This window comes from Malaclemys terrapin, chromosome 2, assembly GCF_027887155.1.
Source record: "Malaclemys terrapin pileata isolate rMalTer1 chromosome 2, rMalTer1.hap1, whole genome shotgun sequence".
In the NCBI taxonomy this organism is placed as follows: domain Eukaryota; kingdom Metazoa; phylum Chordata; order Testudines; family Emydidae; genus Malaclemys; species Malaclemys terrapin.
In genome coordinates this window covers 282,292,094-282,316,801 of record NC_071506.1, presented here as the reverse complement: position 1 = coordinate 282,316,801, position 24,708 = coordinate 282,292,094, and the positions used below count along the sequence as shown (strand labels likewise).

Genomic DNA, 24,708 nt, shown 5'->3' with positions numbered 1-24,708 from the left:
ATGAATTGGTGGGGTGGCCATAGAGGAGCAGGGCAGTGGGTAGTGGGGAGGTGTGCATGGGAGTTGAGAGAAGCCTGTGGGGTGTCTGGGGGAACCTTTCAGGAGCGGCAGGAAGACCGTGTGCCCCAACGGGACCTGCCCGTGGTACTCAGCCAACCAGTAACCTGCTGATTGAGCCCCTGATCCATAATTGGATTTCTGTGCGCAGTCCCCTCCATCCCATTGACTTCATAAAAGCTCTGTAATGCTTGCGAGGGATCCCCTGGGTGGGTCCAGTTGCGGAATCAGAGCCCTACTCTGCTACTTATCAATTCATTGTTATCTTTGCTCCATGGTGCTGTGAGATACTCTGGTTTCTCTTCAGATCGTATAAAGCTTTCGCCTTTGCCGAATAACCAAGTACCTTTGCTGATGTACAACCTTTGTTCTTCCACCTCTACTCTTCCGTTCCTGCTCTTGGCTGTTGTCTTGTCATTAGGGGGACCAGACAGCAAGTGTGAAAAGTTGGGATGGGGGTGGGGGGTAATAGGAGCCTATATAAGAAAAAGACCCCCAAATCAGGGCTGTCCCTATAAAATCGGGACATCTGGTTACCCTACTTGCCATCCACCTTGTTTGCCTTGTGTCTGTTTTAGCTTGTAAGCTCCATGGGATCATGTCTGCTGTCTGTATTGGGTGGCACTTGGCTCATTTAGTTTTGAGTGGTGTTATAATAAATAAGCCCCAATAATGAAGTGCACAAATGGGGATCGGTGGTCAGAGTTAAGTGTAAACTGGGGATTAATTCTATCATATTCAAATATTTTGTATTTTTATAGCAGTTTCTGATTTATTGGTTGGGGGGAGGAGTTTACAATCTTAATTAATCCCCCAAACAGTCTATCAGGAGGGTGTTACCTGCATGGTACTGATGGGGAAACTGAGACATGGGGTGTGTGATTTGCTCAGACCATGCATGCGTCAGTCCCATGATTATGACTTGAGAGTTTCATGGCTTTCAGTCCTGCGTTCATTGCCTATCACCTTGGTTTCCTAACGTTGTGCTTTGTGATGGTAAATTTGCAATGATAAAAGATAGACTACCAGCCCCAGATCAGCTGTGTGGAAACACCTAGTAAGAGGACAGTAAATGAAAGAAGGGGTTGGGTTGGGTGGGCGGGGAAAGAGTCCCTTGAAGAAGGAGGAAAGATGAGCATGAGTCCTGTGGAGAGGTGAGAAGTTACTCAGCAATCACAGGACAATGAATGACTCAGATGGCTTGATCTTCATTACAGTGCCTGAACTCTGTGTGTAAAGTAGACAGTTACCACCTCCTGGATTTTGTCCTTCAGGGAAAAACCATTTCATAGAATCATAGAATCATAGAATATCAGAGTTGGAAGGGACCTCAAGAGGTCATCTAGTCCAACCCCCTGCTCAAAGCAGGACCAATTCCCAGCTAAATCATCCCAGCCAGGGCTTTGTCAAGCCGGGCCTTAAAAACCTCCAAGGAAGGAGACTCCACCACCTCCCTAGGTAACGCATTCCAGTGTTTCACCACCCTCCTAGTGAAATAGTTTTTCCTGATATCCAACCTGGACCTCCCCCACTGCAACTTGAGACCATTGCTCCTTGTTCTGTCATCTGCCACCACTGAGAACAGCCGAGCTCCATCCTCTTTGGAACCCCCCTTCAGGTAGTTGAAGGCTGCTATCAAATCCCCCCTCATTCTTCTCTTCTGGAGACTAAACAATCCCAGTTCTCTCAGCCTCTCCTCATAAGTCATGTGCTCCAGACCCCTAATCATTTTTGTTGCCCTCCGCTGGACTCTTTCCAATTTTTCCACATCCTTCTTGTAGTGTGGGGACCAAAACTGGACACAGTATTCCAGATGAGGCCTCACCAATGTCGAATAAAGGGGAACGATCACGTTCCTCGATCTGCTGGCAATGCCCCTACTTATACAGCCCAAAATGCCGTTAGCCTTCTTGGCAACAAGAGCACACTGTTGACTCATATCCAGCTTCATATCCACTGTGACCCCTAGGTCCTTTTCAGCAGAACTGCTACCTAGCCATTCGGTCCCTAGTCTGTAGCAGTGCATGGGATTCTTCCGTCCTAAGTGCAGGACTCTGCACTTGTCCTTGTTGAACCTCATCAGGTTTTTTTCTGCCCAATCCTCTAATTTGTCTAGGTCCCTCTGTATCCTATCCCTACCCTCTAGTGTATCTACCACGCCTCCTAGTTTAGTGTCATCTGCAAACTTGCTGAGAGTGCAGTCCACACCATCCTCCAGATCATTAATAAAGATATTAAACAAAACCGGCCCCAGGACCGACCCTTGGGGCACTCCACTTGAAACCGGCTGCCAACTAGACATGGAGCCATTGATCACTACCCGTTGAGCCCGATGATCTAGCCAGCTTTCTATCCACCTTACAGTCCATTCATCCAGCCCATACTTCTTTAACTTGGTGGCAAGAATACTGTGGGAGACAGTATCAAAAGCTTTGCTAAAGTCAAGAAATAACACATCCACTGCTTTCCCCTCATCCACAGAGCCAGTTATCTCATCATAGAAGGCAATTAGGTTAGTCAGGCACGACTTCCCCTTCGTGAATCCATGCTGACTGTTCCTGATCACTTTCCTCTCCTCTAAATGTTTCATAATTGATTCCTTGAGGACCTGCTCCATGATTTTTCCAGGGACTGAGGTGAGGCTGACTGGCCTGTAGTTCCCCGGATCCTCCTTCTTCCCTTTTTTAAAGATGGGCACTACATTAGCCTTTTTCCAGTCATCTGGGACCTCCCCCGATCGCCATGAGTTTTCAAAAATAATGGCTAATGGCTCTGCAATCTCACCCGCCAACTCCTTTAGCACCCTCGGATGCAGCGCATCCGGCCCCATGGACTTGTGCACGTCCAGTTTTTCTAAATAGTCCCGAACCACTTCTTTCTCCACAGAGGGTTGGTCACCTTCTCCCCATGCTGTACTGCCCAGTGCAGCAATCTGGGAGCTGACCTTGTGCGTGAAGACAGAGGCAAAAAAATCATTGAGTACATTAGCTTTTTCCACATCCTCGGTCACTAGGTTGCCTCCCTCGTTCAGTAAGGGGCCCACACTTTCCTTGATTTTCTTCTTGTTGCTAACATACCTGAAGAAACCCTTCTTGTTACTCTTAACATCTCTTGCTAACTGCAACTCCAAGTGTGATTTGGCCTTCCTGATTTCACTCCTGCACGCCTGAGCAATATTTTTATACTCCTCCCTGGTCATTTGTCCAATCTTCCACTCCTTATAAGCCTCTTTTTTGCGTTTAAGATCAGCAAGGATTTCACTGTTAAGCCAAGCTGGTCGTCTGCCATGTTTACTATTCTTTCTATACATTGGGATGGTTTGTTCCTGCAACCTCAATAAGGATTCTTTAAAATACAGCCAGCTCTCCTGGACCCCTTTGCCCTTCATGTTATTCTCCCAGGGGATCCTGCCCATCTGTTCCCTGAGGGAGTCAAAGTCTGCTTTAAATAATATTTACTTCATGATGCTGAGATATGATATTGTCGCATTGTGAGGTGACTGTACAACGCTATAAGGCCTTGGCTACACTGGCGCCGGACAGCGCTGCAACTTGCTGCGCTCAGAGGTGTGAAAACGCCCCCCCCCCCCCCCGGCGCAGCGAGTGCAGCGCTGTGAAGCGCCAGTGTAATCAGCGCCTGCAGCGCTGCACACTACTCCCCTCGGAGAGGTGGAGTACATACAGCGCTGCGAGAGCTCTCTCGCAGCGCTGGCGGCTCGACTAGCAGCGCTGTGAATTCCCAAGTGTAGCCAAGGCCTAAGTGTGCTTATTGCTGTACAGTAGATGATCTGTACCAAATGGATAACTGGGTGTCAGCTACAAAAATCAGCCTAAAATCAGTAGCAGGTACACTACAGGGCAGTGCAAAACACAACAGAAAATAGTTTATACAGGGGAGTCGCATCTTACACGGTAGGTTCTGAAGTCAGCACATAAGGCGAAAATCGCGTATAGTCAAATGCTCATTGAGTGGAATGGCAGGCGGAATCGCCGGCACTACAGGTACAGTATTTAAATTATTTTTCTTTTTTTTGTTTTGTTTTGCCGAGTGCGTATAGTTAAAATCGCGTAAGTTAAATGCGCCTATGATGCGACTCAACTGTAGTCAACATACCTGGAACCTTAGATTGTATGCCCTTTGGAATAGTAACTACCCCTTTGTATAATACCTAGCACAATGGGGTTCTGGTCCATGACTGCACCTTCTAGACCTATATTACTGTATTAATAATAATAATTAATAATATGGTGTTTTACTACCCTGAAATTATTTCTGGGATAGTTAAAAATGGCCTTGCAATCACTGCTTGCTGCATCACTCTGGATTGATGTTTAGGTACTAAGGTGGTGGGGTTTGTATAAGTGTCTTGGCAGGTAAATTCAGGATGATCTTACAAAATGACTTAAGTCAATTTTGATCAGGGCATTCTCTTTTCTCCCTCAAAGGTGGAACTGGAAGATTGTGGGAAGGAAGGTTGCAATTGTTGAGTCTCATTAGGACAGTTTTATAGTCATTTTGAAGACACATACAGAGTTTGTTTACCTGGGGCTTCTTGAAAACTATGAGTTCCACTTCTTTTATTATCCTTGGTCTTTAATGGGGGTTGCAGAAAATAAGACTCTCGTTTGTGGCCTATATGGACTGGCACATAAGATAAGGAACCAGGGAGCACAGAGCCTTTGTACTTTTTCTAGGTAATTTCAAAAAGGTGATATATATTTTCCTTCCCTCTATTAAATCCCCTTCCTGTACATGGTACCCTGTTTTGCCCTGTTCTTTTGTCTCTTTGCCTTTGGAGACAGATGAGGCTCAGCCTTCCCTAGTTAGCGGGAGACATTGCTTACGCTATGGGAATCTTGTCATGTCTCTAGGATAGAGGTGGCTAACCTGAGCCTGAGAAGGAGCCAGAATTTACCCATGTACATTGCCAAAGAGCCACAGTAATACATCAGCAGCCCCCCATCCGCTCCCCAGCGCCTCTGCCCCACCAATCAGTGCCTACTCTCCCTCCCCCCACCCACCACAATCAGCTGTTTCACGTGCACAGGAGGCTATGGGGAGAGGGGGGAGGAGTGAGGACATGGCAGGCTCAGGGGAAAGGGCAGGGGCCTTAGGGGAAGGAGTGGAGTGGGGGCAGGGCTTGGGCAAAGCAGGCAGTTGAGCAGCAAATTGGAAAGTTAGCATCTATAGCTCCAGCCCCGAGATCAGTGCCTCGGTAAGGAGCCGTATATTAACCTCTGAAGAGCTGCATGTGGCTCCGGAGCCACAGGGTGGCCACCCCTGCTCTAGGAGTTGAGTCAGCTACATCTGTAGTGTCCACCTAGCGAGAAAGAGGCTAATTCTCAGACTTCCACTCTGTTTCCTCAGGGGTATTGAGTCACTTCAGGCTGGTTAGAGTCTTTGGAAGTTCAGAAGAAATCCATGTAGTTAAGAATTTGGGCTTTTCTAGAAAAACCTGTATTACCCTACACATGTGTAGTGCCTTTGACGTCTAGGCTTTACACCATGTGTGAACTTGGCCCACTTTTTCATTCAGTTGCTGGCTTAGACTTCATGGCGTAAATCCTTTTCTCCGGCGAACTACAGAGTGAAAGCTTCCATTGTTGTGCTGCTCAAGAACATGCAAAATAAATGTGGTGTCCCCTTTCTGGGTAGGAAACCGTTGCTTCATGCTGGGTGAGTGTAATGTGTGGCTTACTTTGTTTCTTCATTTGGGTAGTCTTCAAAATTAAGTAAACAAATGCAATGTGTGAGTTCCTGTTGGATCCCACTTAATCGTGGTGCTACACCTCAACAAGAGAGCCTTTCCTTGGGAAGTAAAGAGGGGTGCTCTTAAATTTACCTGTGTTGGTGTCCTTAAGAAATCCTGTAAGTTGGGTTGCATCAGTGCTTGATTTAGTTTCTGCAGTATGTTCATAATAGGTGTGAATCAAATGGTGACTTATCACTGTCTTCATTATTAGGGCTTGACCAACAACTCAGCATACATGATGGATGCTTCTGAGGTAGCTCATAGGAGCATCAAAGTTATTAGCCAGAGCTTGAAACTGTTGTTGTTATTTGCCACTTTAAATAGTAAAATTGGAAAATGTATTCCAAAACAAACTCCCTCTTAAAGAAAGGAATAACATTTGTTGAGCTACACAATAGAGGTGGTTGTGATTGGTGAAGTGCACAGCATAATTACCTTATCTAAACTTGGCCTGTACAACATTTGAAAAGCCCATAGTCGTTGCTATGCAATCTGAATTTTGGTTTGAGCTCTTCTGACTCAATCCGTGCCACTGCTAAAACTGATCGTATTCCTTGTGTGATACCATCAGCTGTCCCAGATTCCAAGTGTACTATATCACACAAAGATACTGTAGTACAAGGTTTCCATCCTACACAAAACTGATGTATGCAGACTCTTGGCTCAGCTACAGACCCGTCAGTGGATCCAGCAGCAAGTATGGTATTAAAACCTAGCTTTCTGACTGTATTTCTGAGACACTTTTCTCAGACTCTGTTTTTCTTTGTAAAGCATTTCCCTCTTTGGCTGTTTAATATAGCTTGCTCCAAGATTAAGGCCATCTTTGGCTTGCAAGTTGCAGTGTATTTCAAAATCTCAAACTGAAGTCATGTTTAACAACTCTATAACTGGTGTTCAACAAGGTAGCCAAGTTTAAGGTCTTCTCATGGAGCATTTTATGGAGCAATCGGTAATGGGAGCTTCTTGGGGACAAAGTGACACGTTTCCTGCTTCCCTGCATTTCACATGAGCGGCAGGGGTGGTTGTGTATGTTTAGGAAGCCAATTCTAACGGTCTTACACCCGCTTACGATCAGAGTGTCTTGATGCCCAAGCTTCTCATGCTTCCAGCAAAGTACACAACATTTTATCTTTCTGACATGAAAATGATAGGCACTTTCCGACAGTGCCCTTTAGCGTGCACGCTTTATTCTCCCTCTTAAGAGCAAACCCAAGTCTGCCTGGCTAAAACTGCTGCTGGTAAGCTTACCAGGTTCTAGATGTTGCTATGTGGCCTGTTTCAACTTGGCTGGAAAATTAAACAGCTGCTTGCCTTTGAACTACCTGAAAAGCCTAAACCACATCTCTCGATTCTCCACTCACCATAGACCCCTGACCAGTGCACTAAAAACCCATTCAAACTGAGGCCCAGCAGAGGTTCTTTCCAGGATGCTCTCACCTTCTCCCAAAGTATTGTATGTAGTTGGTACCAACGAGGCCCATTCATCACCCCTCTGACTGGCAACTCAGTAATTATCTCTGCTCAGCCCCTACTCCCCTTACCACTAAGTTCTTTGGTTCACTACCACTCAGGGCACGTCTTCACTACCCGCCGGATCGGCGGGTAGCAATCGATCTATTGGGGATCGACTTATCGCGTCTAGTGAAGACGCGATAAAATCGATCCCTGATCGCTCTGCCGTCGACTCCGGAAATCCACTGCGGCAAGAGGCGGCAGCAGAGTTGACGGCGGAGCAGCAGCGGTCGACTCGCCGTCGTCTTCACGGCCAGGTAAGTCAACCTAAAATACGCAACTTCAGCTACACTGTTCACGTAGCTGAAGTTGCGTATCTTAGGTCGATCCCCCCCATAGTGTAGACCTAGCCTCAGCCTTTATGGTTACCCTCCCCTCTAATTGGCAGCTCAGTTTGCTGTTGCTCAGATCCTGCACTCATCTTTTAGCCCTGTATGATTATTTGTGTTGTGATGGTGCCTAAGGAAGCTGCAGTCACAGACCAGGACCTGATTATACTACACAATTTTCCTAAAAGCTGATGTATTTGTGAGTAACTGGAGAAGGTGTAAAACTGATAAAAGCTCCAATAGCCTTTTATCTAGTATGGAACAGAAATCCACATGAAGGGACAACATGGGAACAGTGCTTTTTGAAGAATAAACTTCCCCTCTTTTTGTTTCTTTGTAGAAGAGGAAATGCGCAGGACAGTGTTGTAATGTTTAATATGGCCTTGCACATTTTTCTGCAGGCTTAGGATATTTAAATATCTTTGAAAGAGGTTGGTTATATAATTGGCACTTAGCTGATGTTTTTGGTGCCACGTCCAATTAAGAGGAAAGCAGCACCGGTTTTTCTGATGCCAGCCTTGGTAACACTCACATAATGATGTTGATCAGTCTTTTTAACTTTAAGAATTTTAATTTTGAAACAGAGAGTAAGAAGTGCTTCCAGCTCTTGGGGGGGAAAAACAGGGGTTGTTCTCTTAAGTAACTGAGTGTACGTCATATTATATCTATAAGAGCAAGTCTCTCCTAAATGTGAACATAAGAGAGAATACTTGGGGAGAAGTTTATCACTTAGTCATTCGGCACAGCAGTGGGGTGGAAGAATCTGACACTGCATGCATTTTATACAAAGGTGTAAAACCGCATAATAAGTACTAGGGGCAGCTGCTGCATTTGTACTGTAGCTGCATTATAATTTTCTCAACTTGCTTAAATCTTACGTTAATTCTAATTAATATACTAACATTTCTCTTGTAGTCCAGACCGCTTATTGTCTGCTTCTTTCATATGACCTATCTTTTTTCCATTAAACAGCTGAAAATCAAATCATTAAACAGAATGCTGTTTTTCACCGTTTAAGGTTATTATTGCTAAAGAATTAAGTTAGGCTCATTTTAAAGTTTAATACTACATGCCTGGTTGTTTTCAGTGGCCATCTCTTAGCTATTGAGTGCAGCATCACTGTCTGATTATAAATCTTGGAACACAATTAGAGAATATGGTCTCTTAGATTTATTTAAGGCCTTGGCTACACTCGCGGATTCACAGCGCTGCCGTGGCAGTGCTGTGAAGTGTGAGTGTAGCCGCGCCGCCAGCGCTGCAAGAGCTCTCTCGCAGCGCTGCAAGTACTCCACCTCTCCGAGGGGAATAGCTTGCAGCTCTGCGAGCGAGCGTGCAGCGCTGCAGGCGCTGATTACACTGGCAATTCACAGCGCTGCGCTCGCTGCGCTCGGGGGGGGGGTGTTTTTTCACACCCCTGAGCGCAGCAAGTGCAGCACTGTGAATTGCCAGTGTAGCCAAGGCCTAAAGCTTCTAGGCATGTGATTACCTGACTTCTAGTGACTCCTAGCTTGCCTAGGCTCCGGTCCTTCCAACACTTAAACACATGCCTAACTTCATGTACTTCAGCAGTCTCATTGCCAATGGGACTACTCGCATGTAAGTGTTTGCAGGATTGGGACCGTAAAGCATACGCCTTAACATCATTCGTTTACAGTAAATGAAAATAAGATGGAGGGTAGTTGTATCATTCCTCATGGAAAATTGAAAACCCACTTGCACTGCAGGATTCAGTTGACTCTTAGATCCCAGTACTGCAGTTCCTAATTGAAGTTGTTGGGGAGCTTTGCCTACATAAGAAATGCAGGATTGCGTCCAAAGTGCTGTTTGGAGGAGGGAAAACTTTTACAGTTAACCCTAAATCAGAAATTGGCCACTGGTTTTAAATGGGCACACTTGCATGGAATCAACATCAAAACATTTAGGGTTGGACTTCCTAAGTGACTTAGGAGCACAAGCTCTGTTGAATGTCAATGGGACTTGTAAATCTAAATCACGTAAGCACTTAAAAATTCCACCCTTAGTACATAGAGAATCTTATTCCCACTTACCACAATTTTCCATTAAGCTAGTTGACATTGCAAACTGTTAGCATTATCTCTTTCTTTGTTGCAAATGTTTAAGAGGTTGTATGTAGTGATGTTGTTGTAACCATTTTGGTCCTGGGATATTAGAGAGACAAGGTGGTTGAGGTAATATCTTTTATTGGACCAAATTCTGTTGATGAGAGAGACAAACACAGAGCTCTTCTTCAGGCCTGGGAAACGGTACATGTCAGAGCTAAATACAAGGTGGAACAGATTGTTTAGCACAATTAGTTAACACATATTTCAAGGGACCATTCAAGGTGGCCTGTTAACACTCCTCCAGTCATAGGGGGAAGGAGGGTGGGAGGGGGAAAAAAGGCAGTTTGGGGGGTGATTGTTAGTGGATTACAGATTGTTGTAATAAGATGTAAATCCAGTGCCTCACTCTCTGTTAGTCTATGATTTTTAATGTCTAGCCGAGTTATGAATTTAAGCTCCCAGCTTGTGTTTTGAAGGCATTGTGCAAGTTTCTGTGGAGACGGAGGACTCAGTGGTCAGCTCTAGAGGGATCATTTTGTGAAAAGTGTTCCCCACAAGTGACTGGGTGTTTTTGTCTTTTATCATTTTTCTGTGAGAGTTTATTCAAGGGTGTAGTGATTGTCTGGTTTCATTGACGTAGTTGTTACTGGAGTATTTTAGTGCACTGGGTGAGGTCTCACCTTCTGCTGTCCCTCGGTGCAAGGATGATGTCTGCCAAGGGGGTTCATTGGTGGGTTTTTAAGTGGCCGAGGAGCCCGATTCGCGCCCTGCAGATTTTCTCACAGAAGTGACAGGTGTGACCTTGGCGGAGACAGAGTTGCTGGCTGGATTGTTGTGCCCTTTCTTTCCTCCTTTGTCGCTTCTCTGTCTCATGAGCACGTCTGTTCTCCTCAACGTGGGCTGTGGCTTGGTGTATGGTGTGACGCCGCCGTGTTCTGTTCCGCGCCGAGTCCTCCCAGTTTGTTGGGCTGATGCCTCCCTTTTTAAGATGTACTTTCAGTATGTCTTTGAAACGCTTCCGCTGCCCTCCGCAAGCCCTTCTTCCCTGACTTAACTGAGAGAAGAGTCCTTGCTTTGGGGCGCGAGTGTCAGGCATACGTACAAGTGTCCAGGCCAGTGGAGTTGGTATTTCATGATCTGCGTTTCTACACTGCTGATGTTGGCTGCAGAGAGAACGCTGGTGTTAATGTGTCAGTCTTCGCAGCTGGTCCTGAGAATCGTCCTGAGGCAGCACTGCTGGAACCACTCCAGCGGCTTGAGATGTCGTCTGTAGGTTACCCAGGTCTCAAACCCATAGAGAAGGGTGGGAATGACAACTGCCTTGTAAACCAAGATCTTGGTGCCAGTTTGCAGATCCCTATCATTGAAGATTTGTTTGAGTAGTCTCCCAAAGGATGTGCTGGCACAGTGGATCCTGTATTCAATTTCTGTGTCAATGCTGGCTGGTTGGGAAAGGTGGCTGCCAAGGTAAGGAAAATGGTCCACATTTTCCAGGGGTTCTCCGCTGATGGTGATTTGCAGAGTATGAAGAGTAGTTTGTGCAGGTGAGGGGTAATAGAATACCTTGGTATTCCCGATGTTGAGAGAGAGACCCAGGCTGTGATAGGCACCTGCAAAAAGGTTTAGGGTACTTTGTGGGTTGGCCTCTGTGTGTGCGAGAATGACAGTCATCTTCATACTGAAAAAAGAACAGGAGTACTTGTGGCACCTTAGAGACTAACAAATTTATTAGAGCATAAGCTTTCGTGGACTACAGCCCACTTCTTCGTTATGCATCCGAAGAAGTGGGCTGTAGTCCACGAAAGCTTATGCTCTAATAAATTTGTTAGTCTCTAAGGTGCCACAAGTACTCCTGTTCTTTTTGCGGATACAGACTAACACGGCTGCTACTCTGAAACCTTCATACTGAAGTCAGTGATGCCAAGCTCTGCTCGACACCAGTGCAAATGATGAATGGTTCGGTCTCTGAGCTGTTGCACAGAATGGTGGCAGTCATCCCATCGTGGAGTAGGCTGATGATGGAAATTAATTTCTGTGGACAGCCAAACCTACACAGCACCTTCCATAGGGCATGGCAGTTGATAGAGTCAAAGGCCTTGGTTAGGTCGATGAATGCCATGACAGTTCCTGGTGTTGCTCTCTGTACTTCTCCTGAATCTGTCATGCCATGAAGATCATGTCAGTTGTGCCTCGGGATGGCCTGAAACCACACTGTGATTCAGGGAGGAGTTCCTCGGCCGGGGGGGGAGGCGGTTTAGTAGGACCCAGGCAAGAATCTTCCCTTTGATGGAGCGGAGAGCAATACCTCTGTAGTTCCAGCACAAAGATTTGTCCCCTTTCTTAAATATTGTAACAATGTTGGCATTCCTAAAGTCAGGTGAAATTTCGTCGCAGATCCAGATTTTGTCGGGGAGTTGACAAAGTTTTTGCTGGAGCATTGTTCCACCGGCTTTAAAAACCTCAGCTGGGATGCCATCTGGGCCTGGTGTCTTGTGATTTTTTTTTTCTTTTTTGTCTGAGTGATGGCATGCCAGACTTCCTCAGAAGATGGGCATCAGCAAGGTGTTCCATTGCTGAACGTTGTGGAATAGACTTGATGGTGTCTTCAGAAACCATGGATTCGGGGTTTAGTAGGCTCTCAAAGCGCCCCTTCCAGCATTGTTTAATGGCCGCATTGTTCTTGAGGAAGTTGGAGCCATCCTGGGAACGTAAGGGGCTTGGGCCTTTGGAGCCTGGCCTATATGTAGCTTCTCTTGCCTGAAGGAAGCTTCTCATGCCATCCTGGTCTACAAAACCCTGGATCTCAGAGGCCTTGTCTTGCCACCATTTATTTTTGATGTTATGTAGCTTCCTTTGGACTTTGGCTTTGAGCAAGCGGTAAGCCTCATGTTTTCGTTGGTTCGAGGAATCATCTTGCCAGTTACAGAATGCAGTTCTTTTCTTTTGAATTAATGCTAGGATTTCCTCATTGTTTTCGTCAAACCAATCTTGGTGCTGATAAGTGGAATATCCTATAGTTTCAGCACGTGCACTGTGAATGGTATTTTTAAATTGGTGCCTGTGCTCTTGAATGTCAATGATGTGATCAGGCAAGTGAGAGAGTTTCTCAGACAGGTGTTGAGGGAACGTCTTGCAGCTGGCTTGGTCTTGAAGTGCTTTGACATTATACGGCTTTTGCTTAGTCTTTGGGTGTTTGCAGTGTGGTGGAGTGAGCTGCAGGTACACGAGTGATCATACTAATCAATGGTCTGTCCAACAGTGATCTGTACTGCTCGTGTTATATGGAGTCAAATCTCAGGCGCTGACTATAACATAGTCAAGGAGATGCCAGTGTTTGGACTGAGGATGTTTCCAGGTGGTCTTAAATTTGTTACTCTGCCTAACGATGGTATTTGTGATGAGCAGGTCATGCGTCACACATTTGCCGAGGAGGAGAATACCATTGGGGCTTACATTTCACATCCCTTCTTTGCCTATTGTGCTGTTCAGAGTTGGGAGTCCTGTCCGATTCTGGCATTGAAATCTCCCAGGAGGATGAATTTGTCTGTTTTAGGTGTGGCTGTGAAGACTGCATCGAGAGCACTATAAAACTGCTCCTTGTTGTCTTCCTCATCATCAAGTGTTGGGGCGTGTGCACTGATGACTGGCATACTGGTTGTTGCTGAGCTTGAGCTGAAGAGTCATGAGAGGTTCATTGATCCCCACGGGAAGCTCCAAAAGCTGATTGGCGATCTTATTTTTGATGGCAAAGCCAATCCCATGAATGCGTCTTTCTTGAGGTGGCTTTCCTTTCTAAAAGAAGGTGGGTGAGGTACACCCCATGTTGTGATAGGCATGTGTAGGGCCTATGGATACTGAAAGGTGTGTTATGGCAGGTGTTGATCATCGTAGCAGTGGAGGTATGTCCACAGGTTTTGCATCTGTTGTTCTGGCAGGGTCTGGTGCTGTTTTGAGTTGGTATATCCTGATCTGCGGGGAATCTTGCTTCTGATGATGAGCTTGGACACGTTGGGGGTTGTTCGAAGACCAGAAGAGGGGGTTCAGGAAAGATTTCTTTTAGGATGTGGTTCCCATTAAGTATGGATTGCAGTAGTTTAATGATACCCCGTATAGATTCCAGTGTGGGGCGGTAGGTGACAACTAGGGGTGTGCGTTCAGAGGTGGTTTTATTTCTGTATTGAAGCAGGTTCTCTCAGGGTGTTTGGGTGGCCCATTCCATGATGCAATCTACTTCTCTGGTGGAGTGTCCTTGTTTGGTAAAGGCAGTTTTAAGTGCGTTAAGGTGTATATATCCTGGATTTTCTACTCGGAGCATAGTCTGTGGTATCAGAGTGCCTGGCTGCAGATAACAAATTTCTTGATGTATTTTGGGTGGTTATTGGATCTGTCCAGGTAGGTGTGGTGGTCTGTGGGTTTCTTGAGTATATAGTTACCTGTAGGGTTCCATTGCTGAAGCTGATTGTGGTGTCCAGGAAGGTGATGCTAGTGTGGGAGTGTTCTAGAGATAGTTTAGCGGGAGTCCCTCTATGAGGGAGTTTAGGTCATCTGTCCAGAGCATGAAAATATCTTCGATGTATCTCAGGTATATCATTGGTTTTGTGGTGCATTTATCCAGAAATTCTTCTTCAAGGTGACCCATGAAGAGGTTGGCATACTGAGGAGCCATCCTAGTACCCACAGCTGTTGCCATGGTTTGGACAAAGTGTTTGCTGTTGAATGTAAAATTGTTGAGGGTGAGGATGAAATGGATGAGTTTGTGGATGTGTTTGGGGAAGATATCTGAGGGTTGCCCATTATCTTGTAAATATTTGAGGCAGGGAACGCTGATGTCATTGTGAGGGATGTTGGTGTATAGGGAGGTGAAATCCATGGTCGCAAGGATGGTGTCTAAGATTGGCTCTTGAGAAACCACCTTATTTGTACATCTGCATCTGTCTATTTTAGGATTTTGACCTTCCGCCAATCACTGGAGTATTTGATCGCTTTCTCTTTATGAAATTTATAGTGTTTCAAAACCAAAAAAAAGTCATATGATGTGGATTCTTCAAAGGGCTACTTTGTGGGCGTGTACTGTGGTACATCTGTAAGTAGATGAAAACACTGTGTAAACTGGAGCATGCATTCATTAGAATTGTTGATGCCTCAATATATTCTAAACAGAGACTTTGGAATTTGGGTGACCAGATACCAACTGTGAAAAATCAGGACACGGGGTGGGGGTAATAGGAGCCCATATAAAAATAAGCCGCAAATATCGGGGCTGTTCCTATAAAATCGGGACATCTGGTCACCCTATTTGGAATCCATCTACCACATACTGTTTTGAAAACCGAGCACGTAAAATGGGGAAAACCTAGTTTTTCTTAGTTGCTGTTGGATACCACAGATGTGCCAATGTGTGGTCCAAATAGTTAGTTTCGCTGTAGGGAGACATTTTGATTTTAATTACAATACATAACGAAGTATTATTTAGTTCTGTCCTCACTGCTAGTATTATAGTGAAGCTGTGGGTCTGTGAATTATCCATATAAAAGAATCAACTGAGCCATTTTGCCTTTCTTGTGAGCTGAGCCCTTTTCACACAACCAGTTACTTAGTAATATTTTTAGCAATATATTTTCGAACAGTGCAGTTGTCTTAAACACTGCTTTGTAACCTGGGGATTGCTTCTTAATCTCTAATGTGGAAATAATTGTGTGTTTTGAAATGGGGGAGGAAATGTTCATTGGCCGTTGCTGGTGTGATAAAGTCTGTGGCTTGCTCTTGTTAGGGGAGGAAGCTGCTACCGTATTGTTAATTCAGACTACTTGAGAGAGGGAGGATGTTTATTTAACAACAAAATTTGAGCATTAAAATCAAGCACTGAAAATTGTGAGGCCTCACTGTGTGGTGAATTACTGAGTATTTGCATCTGCTTACTATTAGTTGGTTCCTTCTAAAAGATTTGGATGACAGGAGGGTTGGAATAGAGAGAAAAAGCTTTATTAGTGCAGAGATCAAACTCTCCATACGAATATACAGATACACCTCTACCCCTATATAATGCTGTCCTCGGGAGCCAAAAGATCTTACTGCATTATAGGTGAAGCCACATTATATCGAACTTGTTTTGATCCGCTGGAGTGTGCAGCCCCGCCTCCCCGGAGCGCTGCTTTACTGCGTTATATCGGAGTAGAGGTGTACAAGGCACGTGTAGTGCAGCACAAATGCTAAGCACAAAAGTAGTAGATCTGTTTTAAAGGGATGCTGTTAACTTGTAAGGTGATTGGTTTAAAACAAAGCTAAAACCAGTCTTAGGGTCTACACTTGTCCTGTGTCCCCTGCCAGTCTTTGTGGTTTTTAATTTTTGTTTTCTATTTTCTAAAATGAGTTACTCTCTGCCTTTGCTGTATGAAAGACCCACACAAACGGGAAACTGACTATACAGGGGAAACAGTGAAAATGACTAGACACAGTGTTCCTAAATGCACAAAGTAAATAAATGGGGGATATTTTCCTGTGGTCTGTCAATTTACAATAGTTACTTTAACAAAAGTAGGTAAAATTTCAGACAGAAGTGGTTGTTTTTGATCTTTATGTACTTGTTTCTTTGTCTTTGAATCATATCTAGCTTGTATGTTGTGTTTTTTATATAGGAAGACATAGTCAAACTAGACCGAGGAACAGTGGGGCTTCCATCACTTCCTTTGAGAGACAGATGTGGTGTAGAGCAGTGGCTCTCAACCTTTCCAGACTACACCCCCCCCTTTCAGGAGTCTGATTTCTCTTGCTTACCCTGAAGTTTCACCTCATTTAAAAACTGCTTGCTAACACAATCAGACCAAAAAAACACAAAAGTGTCACAGCACAGTTACTGAAAAATTGCTTATTTTCTCATTTTTACAACATAATTATAAAATAAATCAATTGGAATATAAATATTGTACTGACATTTCAGTGCATAGTATATAGAGCAATATATAAACAAGTCGTATGAAATTTTAGCTTGTACTGACTTCTCTAGTGCTTTTTTATGTAGCGTGTTGTAAACGAGGCAAATTTCTAGATGAGTTGATGTACCCCCTGGAAGACTCTGCATAACCCCAGGGGTATGCGTACCCCAGTGGAGAACCACTGGTATAGGGCATAGGAAAACCAAAGAGGCTGGTTTACATCCTCATTTCTTACTGATGGGCAAACTGAAGCTGAGAGGTTGTCACCTGCCTGTGGTCACATGACAAGTGAATGGCGAACTCAGAAGTCCCTGGCTTCCTAGTTCTACGTTTAGACTACAAGTCCACACCCCTCCAAGGTGGCTGTCTCCTTCCTTCTGTATGGCAGCAGGTGACCGCATTTCATTCCTATTTCTTGCTATCTAGGTGTTTTCACGCTCTTTGCTTTTTAATATTTAAAGCAGTTTTGTTGTTGGTTGAGGTGAGTATTTAACAGAAATAGGCTGCTACAAATCGATGCTAACGGCAAACGAAACGTGACTGTCACTTTTTCCTGCGTTGTTGCTTTTTGCAGTTTCCATAAGATGCTGCTTTCCATTTTTGAATAAAAGTAGCAAAGCAGTCTAACACACTGGCATTTGGAAGCAAATCTTTGAAACCTGCCGCAAACTCACTTCAACGTCTTCCCTTTCCCCAGTATAAAAACATTGTAATATAATAAAACCCGGTGAGATCCCATATTTATCTTGTAAATGAGGATTAATTTTCACATGAGAAACTGGCAATAAGTTTATGGGTTCTGATTTTCACGATGCTCATTATCTTGACTTATTTTTGCATTGCCATGGTAATGGGCAGAGAGTTTTTACATAGTTTTTCCTTTTTTCCATCTGTACCCATAAAAAAAGATTAACTGCTCCTTTTCAACACAAACTGTGCTGCGCTAAAACCTTGGCTCCTTTAATCTGCCGCTCGGTGGTCCCAGCTGTGCTGTCTGACTCTTCTTTCTGCTGGAGCTTTTGAGTAGGCTCCATGGAAATAGATGACTGACATGAGGCATCTTTTCATCTGTAGCTGGTCGTATGCTCACAGTGAATGGATACAGAGGTAGTGCAAGCTCCAGAGGGTAGTGCAAAGGCAGACAAGTTATTATACTAATACTAAACATGGGAAGGGGATGGGGGGGAAGAGGGTGTGACAGCTCTCCTATGGTACACATCCTCGGCACCTTTTTTCCACTGGAATTTAAACTGCCATCTATTGTTTTTTGGAGGAAGTGAGCAATGAATCTGGGGGCAGCATCAACGTGGTCTTGAGCTCTTGTTCTTAAGCGCCTGAAGTTGACTCACTTGAATTGAATAGCTTGCTGTCTGTTGGAGAATAATGTGGCTAAAACGTGATCCGAGCCCCTCCCGCGCATGCACTTGTTTGACTCTCTTTTTCTAACACCTTCTTTGAAACTTGAAAATGTGTTTGCCTTCAGATTTGGTTGGGTTCCATTTGACAGCCCACTATCTCTTTTTAACGGTGCTTGAAATTTGTTTTCTTTAAAATCTTAGTTCCCTAAATACAGCCAACGCACATCATTCTACTATTCGAAATGTCTCACACACAGCATGAATGTTTCAAAGGTGATGTATTTACAGCCACAGAAAAATAATCTGAAACACAGATATTAAATGGCTAGAAGGTGTGCGTGTGTGTATACTTTCAAAAGCCTCCTTCGGCTGTGAAAGTGGTACAGAAAATTGGGAACCAAAACTGATTATCATAAGCGGTGAATACCATCTGAATGGATTTAGGAAACTTACAGTGGGTGTTTCATAGAAGGATTACCCTCCTTGGATAGAGCGATGTGAGGGATATCATGGGCGGGCCAAGCAATATAACGAAGAGGTGTATGGGGCGGGGGGGGGGGAGGAATAGCTCAGTGGTTTGAGCATTGGCCTGCTAAACCCAGTGTTGTGAGTTCAATCCTTGAGGGAGCCATTTAGGGATGTGGGGCAAAAATCTGTCTGGGGATTGGTCCTGCTTTGAGCAGGGGGTGGGACTAGATGACCTCCTGAGGTCCCTGCCAACCCTGATAATCTATGACCACAGAGAGACACCATGAGCCTGACATGAGATGCCTGACGTGACAGGCTGGGTCTGAGACATACTGCTTTGCAAAGAGGTCATAGCAGAAGGGGCAAGCTGGAATAGGAGGTTACATTCTCTAGAAGTATAAGATTTTGTTTATTCACTGTCTAGATCAGCTTTAGCAGCAGTTAAAATGAGACGTGTGTACTGGTTCTTTTGTTTTCTCTACCATTGCTTTCGTTCCTTTTTTGCGTCAGGTGCGCTAATGGATTTATTCTTGCAACTCCTCTGTGAGGCATTACCCCATTGTATAGATGGGGAATTGAGGCACAGAGAAAAGTCACACAAGAAATCTATGGCAGAGCTGGTAATAAAACTTGGACCTGCTGAGTGCCAATCAATGCCGTAGCCACCAGACCTTCCTTCCTTCCTTCCTTCCTTCTAATAAGATTTTCTCTTATTAAATAAATCTTGTCTTACTAAACTCTGAGTGGTTTGGGGCTGTCTGGGAATTTCATGCTTGCTGTCTGAGATGAAACAACTGTCAAAGCCTCTAAGAAAAGATAGGGAAATAAGGCTGTTTGGGATTCTCTGTCAAAGGGCACAGACTAAGGATTCCTCTCCAATAATATGTCACTTCCATGGTCATCTTCCACATGCACAGAGGATGTACTCAGTAGCCACAGACCTGAGGTGAGTTTAAGGAAGTAAGGTGACAGGGGTAGGGACAAGTAGGAGAAAGGGGAAAAGGGGGGCTTAATAGCAGGGAAAACATCTTCTGTACAATGCACTATTTTAAGTATTTACAAGAGGCTCATTGCTTTGGTATCTAATCACATCTCCATTGGCTGTGGAATACTCTTCCAAGAGAATGGTGGAAGCCCCATTATTCGTCCAGTCTCGTTTTAAACATACCGTGACAGTAGCAAATAGTGCAAAAGGGAAGAATTCTGTACTGGCAGGGCAAAGGGCTAGATAACTTATTAGATCCCATCCATCTCCAGCATCTGATTCAGTTTCTGAGTTAGTGTGAGTGAGAGTGTATAAAATGTGCATATATAAGCATAATATTGTAAATCTTAAGAAAATGATCTAGTGAACTATGCATGTGAGCTGGGAATTTGTGGGTTCAAATTCCAGCTCTGGCTTGCTGCATGGCCTTAAGCAAACTGCCCAGCTCCAGTTTCCCCACCTGTGAAATGGAGATGAGAATGCTTTTTTCATAGTATAGTTGTCTGGAAAATGCTGTGTAAATGCTACATATTACTGACACAACAGGATAGTGCATCATAAATAGACACTTCTTGTGCAGGGATATTCCAAACGTAGCTTTTTCTTATTTGTGCACCAACATTGCTCCCGTCTAACCCTCTGGGAGCAGCATTAAAGTGCAGTCACAGAGCCAGCTGAATACTAGAGTGGGACTTTTTCTAAATTGTGTACAGTAAATAAACCCCATGCTCTGAACCTGTTCAGGGTAGAAGGAGCAGGTTTGCTGGGCGGGGAAGTCTCCCAGCTCCAGTCCAAAAGCAGCTGTCACCAGTATCACAGACAGAGGGTGTGTTATCAAGGTGGGGCGAGAGCAGCAGGAACGTGTATGCTCTTTAACCGCTACTCGCACCATGGATGGGTGTGGTGTTACATCCTGAATACAGCAGAACCAAATGCCCAGCACTGACTGCTAGTAACGGAAGAATGCAAAGAGCACACGTGGTAGGGACATGAGGCTAGCTAGCATCATGGGGCTATCTTGTTTTTGGCCAGAAAATATCAACCAGCAAAGGGAACTAGGAGCTGTCCATGTGCTGTGACAGGTTCCTAGCTGAGTTCTCTTTCTCTAGCCACTTTATGTACTACATCACACTTTCACTGCAGCTCTAAACAGACAGCAAGTCTGCAGTCGTTGAAAACTCTAACTCAACCAACCTAAGCTCTAACCTGGGGATCTCTCCACATTGAAGAGAGATGCATAGCATGGTGACTGGCAGCATGCCTTCTTCAAATGTGTTTCCCCCCCCCCCCCCCTTAGTTTTATTTTAGAAGAAAGAGTGTAGCAGCAGCTTGTGTTCTTGAAAGCAGAGAACAAAGTGGCTGAGAAAATAGTTGCTGTGGTAACAACACAGCATAGTAAAGTTACATTACAAGGAGACAAAAATGTACACTTCAGCGCTAGCCAAGGCTCTTTCTATTTAGGGCTTATCAAGAAAATAATATGCTATCACTGCACAGCTCAAGTGTTTAGATGAGGAAACCTACAGACAAAATTATTTCACCGGCAATGTACAAGACAATTCGCAATGAAAAATTGTTAGTCATCTAATCCATGAAGAAATGTTACTTAGCTGTTCTATCTCGCTAGTCAATTTAGATAATGCCATTTGCAGGCTGAGTGTTTGTAGTAGTTAATTCTTTCAAGACTGGGCATGTCTTCCAAAGCATTTATTTGACAGTTAAGCAAATGACCATATTCCAAGAGTCCAAACACAACCCAACCTGGCAAAAGAGCGAACATAAAAAGTAAAGAGGTCTATTCTAAGTAAATCATATTTTGCATATCTGTAACACCTTTGACCTAAGGCTTTCAAAGTGCTTTGTAAATACTAAATTTCACGACTTCCCTGTGATGTAAATAAGAAGCAGTCCCATTTATAGATTGGTAAACTGAGGCATAGGCAAGTTCTTTGGTCTCTCTAAGGTCACGCTACATAGGTAGAACCTAGGACCCCTTACTCCAAGTCCCTTGGAGTAACCGCTAGAGCAGAGGCTCTCAACCTTTCCTGACTACTGTAACCCTTTCAGGAGTCTGATTTGTCTTGCGTACTCCCAAATTTCACATCACTTAAAAACGACTTGCTTACAAAATGAGACCTAAAGATACAAAAGTGTCCCAGCACACTGTTATTGAAAATTTATTTACTTTCTCATTTTTAGCGTATAATTATCAAATAAATCAATTGGAATATAAATATTGTACTTACATTTCCGTGTATAGTATATAGAGAAATATAAACAAGTAATTGTATGAAATTTTAGTTTGTACTGATTTTGCTAGTGCTTTTTATGTAGTGTGTAGTAAAATTAGGCAAATATCTAGATGAGTACCCCCTGGAAGACCTCTGTGTACCCCCAGTGGTACGACCCCTGGTTGAGAACCACTGCACTAAACCACACTTCAGTAGTGGTGGCTGCATAGCCATGCAGGACAAGTTCTAGGAAATGGAGCCAGACGAATAGAAGTGCACTACTGGCTGAGAGATTTCAGAGGGGTAGCCGTGTTAGTCTGTATCAGCAAAAACAACGAGGAATCCTTGTGGCACCTTAGAGACTAACAAATTTATTTGGGCATAAGCTTTTGTGGGCTATAACCCACTTCATCAGATGTATGGAGTGGAAAATACAGTGGGCAGGTACAAATACAAGCACCTGAAAAGATGGGAGTTGTCTTACTGAGTGGGGGGGTCAGCGCTAACGAGGCCAATTAATTTAGGGTGGATGTGGCCCATTTCCAACAGTTGACAAGAAGGTGTGAGTATCAACAGAGGGAAAATAATTTTTTTGTAGCGACCCAGCCACTCCCAGACTTTATTCAGACCTAATTTGATGGTATCAAGTTTGGAAATTAATTCCAGTTCTGCAGTTTCTCGTTGAAGTCTGTTTTTGACGTGTTTTTGTTGAAGAATGGCCACTTTTAAGTCTGTTTTTGAGTGTCCAGGGAGATTGAAGCGCTCTCATACTGGTTTTTGAATGTCTGATTTGTGTCCATTTATTCTTTTGCGTAGGGACTGTCCGGTTTGTCCAATGTACGTGGAAGAGGGGCATTGCTGGCACATGATGGCATATATCACATTGGTAGATGTGCAGGTGAACAAGCCTCTGATGGTGTGGCTGAAGTGGTTAGGTACTATGATGGTGTCCCTTGAATAGATACGCAGACAGAGTTGGCAATGCAGTTTGTTGCAGGGATTGGTTCCTATGCCAGCAATGCCCCTCTGCCATGTACAACAGAGGAAATGTTCTCCTCCTGAATCAGGCAATTCTGTGTCTAGCTACCAACTAACAAGAATTGCACAAAAGTAATTGAATCTTTAACCAGATGTTCTAGTCTCTCCAAAAGACAGCAGTAAGTGGATGGCATAATTGTTGTCTTATGCAAAACTTAAATATTCCAGAATTTAAAATAACTAGTGATAGTCTTACTCTGGATGGAAGCTGGATTCTTGGTTAATATGTCAGATACTGTAAAATAGTGGTCTTTTTTAAAAGCTTCTTTTAAATCTGCGTAACAGTTGCAATGGATGCCTTATGGAGAAATATTAGTCAAATCTACTGCCACTTTCTTTTGAGAATACACATATACTGTTTACCAGTTCTTTCCCCTAAAATTCACATTTAGATTCCTTTCCCATCTGTTTTAACATTTGTAAAAATACAGCTATAAATCCTTTCCACATTCCTTCCTGTTGTAATTTCTCTGGCTAGGAGTTTTGGCTACAGATTTTTTTTTTCTGTATTAGCCCTATCTTATTACCTAATTATTTCTTTTCAAATGGAATATACACAACTTTATCTTAATTCAGAACAAAGCTACGCTCACACCTTCCCTCCTCAAGACTTACATGTGGAAATTGTCCCCTATTCTGAGGAAATATGCTTAGTAAAGTCAGAACTGTAGAGGCTTCACCCAAACCTTGGTTTCTGCAGTCAGATCCCTTCACAGTGTGATCTCATCCCGCGTCATAAGATAAGGTAGCATTGATCTGTTCTTGATTAGGAGACCTAGAAAAAACCCAAATGCTGTAAGCAATGGCTTTGGGGATTCACAGAGGACACACTTCCCCTAGAAGTACTGTAGCAGTCCCCTTGCATATCAGGGAATGCTATGTTCGTGGGGGCTGGTCTTTCTGATGAGATGAAAAGCCTAATGTTCTTGCTGACCTCTTGTGGTCTTTGCAGATCCCATGACAAGACGAGGAGTGCTAATTTCAGTATGTGGGCCAAATTCTGTGTTGTATAATTATACTCTGCCTCCCTAATTTTGCCCTACATTTGTTCATTGCATTATTCATTTTTGTCCTTAAACTTGTGTGTTGTTGTTGTGTGCTGTTGCCACCAGGTCACTACCGAAATGTAGCTGGCAAAGTAATGCTATCATGTGGTGTTTGAATATTTGATCATCTGTTAAGGATGTTAAGATCTTTAGAGAATCACATCCAAATTTAGGAGAGTTCTCATTTTTGGCAGTTATACAAATGATAAGCAGCTTTGTAACGCTGAACTTTGAACTACTCTTCAACTCGAATTGTGCAATTTTGTATTTATATATAGCTCCTTTCATTTAATACTAATGCATTGTGCTTATGTAGCGGCTTTCATCAGTAAATCTCAAAGCACTTTGCAAAGGTGAGTAAGTATCATCCTTATAGATGTGTAAACTGAAGCACAGAAAACAACTTGTCCGAAGTCACAGAGCAAGGAATAGAACCCAGGTCTCCGGACTCCTTTGCCCTCCCTGTTACACTATGCTGACCTCAAGTTTTATTCGTTGCTGGGGTTGACAGAAAATTTTCAGTCTATATTATTTTTTGACAGAAAGTTGGGCTTTTGACTAAATAGAACGTTTCATAAAAAGCATCTGCTTTCCGTGGAAGTCTTCTGATTTTGTTTTTTCACAGAAAAATTGAACCCTGCAAAGTGAAGTTTTCAACCAAAATTCTAAATATTTTTGATTTAGAGGGGGCTCATGGGCGGTGTTATTCAGTTCCCTCATTTCCGCATTCTCCTCTGTTAGCTAGGCTTCCGCTGCCACGGCGCACTGTCCTATAAAGGAGAATGGGATCACGAGGCACTGCGGCAGTATTTCTGAATTTAACTATTTTGGTTTTTCATTTTTGCTGAAAAGTAGAAATTTTCTGCTGGGACTGGGGAACCCCATTTTCCAAACAGCTGTATTTCCTACCCTATTGCTGACTTGCACAGTGGCTTTG

At 43.8% G+C, this 24,708-nt stretch overlaps 1 protein-coding gene across 2 annotated transcripts in view; it reads left to right on the top strand.

Annotated features, from left to right (window-relative positions):
• Positions 1–24,708, top strand: part of CCDC12 (coiled-coil domain containing 12) — an 86,857-nt gene that overhangs the window by 545 nt on the left and 61,604 nt on the right. The window lies entirely within an intron of this gene.